Genomic DNA, 1,717 nt, shown 5'->3' on the forward strand with positions numbered 1-1,717 from the left:
GATATCATCGGAATGAGTATTGTTGGAGCTATACTAAGAATGGGATGTACACTGTCAAGTCAGGATACTGGGTGGCCAGAAACCTTCTCAACAGGGAGACGGTAGACCCTCGGGTGGACCCGAGTATTACTAAACTTCAAGCCTTTGCATGGAAGGTACAAGCTCTGCCAAAACTAAAACACTTTATTTGGCAAACAATATCTGAACAATTAGCAGTGACAAGCAACCTAACATATCGTTATATGCGATGCGACAACTACTGCCCCAAATGTGGAGCAGAGGACGAAACTATAAACCATGCCATCTTTGAATGTCCCCCAGCTCTACAGACATGGGCACATGCAGCAACTCCAACTCCACCAGAGAGGTTCCCTAGTGCAAGCCACTATACAAACATAGATTATATGTTTTGGCGGAAGAAAGATATAGAAGATCCATACCCTTGGATTATGTGGTATATTTGGAAAGCGCGAAATGATAAATTTGTCATAGGAATAGACAGACCCATTGGAAATTGTCCGACATGCTGAGTCAGAATGTCATGATTGGTGTAAAGTAAATCGCAAACAGGGAGAACCAGAGGTTGTACAAAATCATGAACAAGTAGTAAATTCTGAGAGATGGATGAACATGGTAACTTCTCGGGGAATAACTCAGCTTCTCGAAATACGAAACTAGCGGTGAAGAATCTCTCCCTTTCACTCGGAGCTGGAGGCCCTCTCATGAGCGATGGAATGATGCTCCAGCTATCGACGTGTCAGACTTTTGGCACCAACTACAAGGATTTAGTTTTCATGATTCAAGATCCAGGAGCATGGCTTAATTTTTCCACGAAGTTAAAGGAGTTGATGAAACTAAAGAGTAGATTCACTGATTTCTCGATTGTCTTTATTTTTCGTTCTGAAAATGTATCGTCTCATTCATTAATTAAGATAACAAGATCCTTTCATAAAGACATATACTACATTGGTTGTTCTGTTCCGGTCTGGTTTCTGACCACCTCAAGCTTGAGTAATAAAGCAGCCGTTTGATGTTAAAAAAATTTCCTTAAAAAATAAGGTGAATAAACTGTGTCATTTCAGATGTTGGATCTAATTTACGCCAAAAGAAGTTATGAAAACTTCAAGGAAAAGAAAAATAAAAGTAATGATACCTTAACAGACAACATGCCAGTTACAGATTAACGGAAAAAAAAAGAACACGTCAATTACAGAAATTGTGATTTCTCCATGATTCTCTTCTGATCGTATAAACTTACAAAAGAGGATAAGGAAAAATAATGTAAATGGCAATTTTATTAAATTAATATTTATCTTTCTTTACGCAAAAAAATATTCACTACAAGAAAACATAAGTTAAATGACAGCGGTATTCCTCGTGATTTCGTCGTAAAAGAGGGTTTACGAGAAATTATCAAGGAAACACGTTTCGTCGTTACTCGTTCGTCGTAACGCATATTTCCTCGCTAATTTGTCGTAACTTAGCGAGGAAAACATTTCGTCGTAAAGACGAAGTACCATATTTCGTCGTAAAGACCACGTAAATATTCCACGCAAGAATGTCGCTATATTTCCTCGTAAATACCACGAAAGTATTTCCTCTTAAAATACACGTAAATACCTCGTAAAGTACTCGTTGAATCTTCCTTGTCATTTCCACGTAAACTTCCCCGCAAATAAGTCGTAAATTAGCTACGAATTCACTTCGTTTTATTATT

Source organism: Brassica oleracea, chromosome C5 (assembly GCF_000695525.1).
Source record: "Brassica oleracea var. oleracea cultivar TO1000 chromosome C5, BOL, whole genome shotgun sequence".
Classification (NCBI taxonomy): Eukaryota; Viridiplantae; Streptophyta; class Magnoliopsida; order Brassicales; family Brassicaceae; genus Brassica; species Brassica oleracea.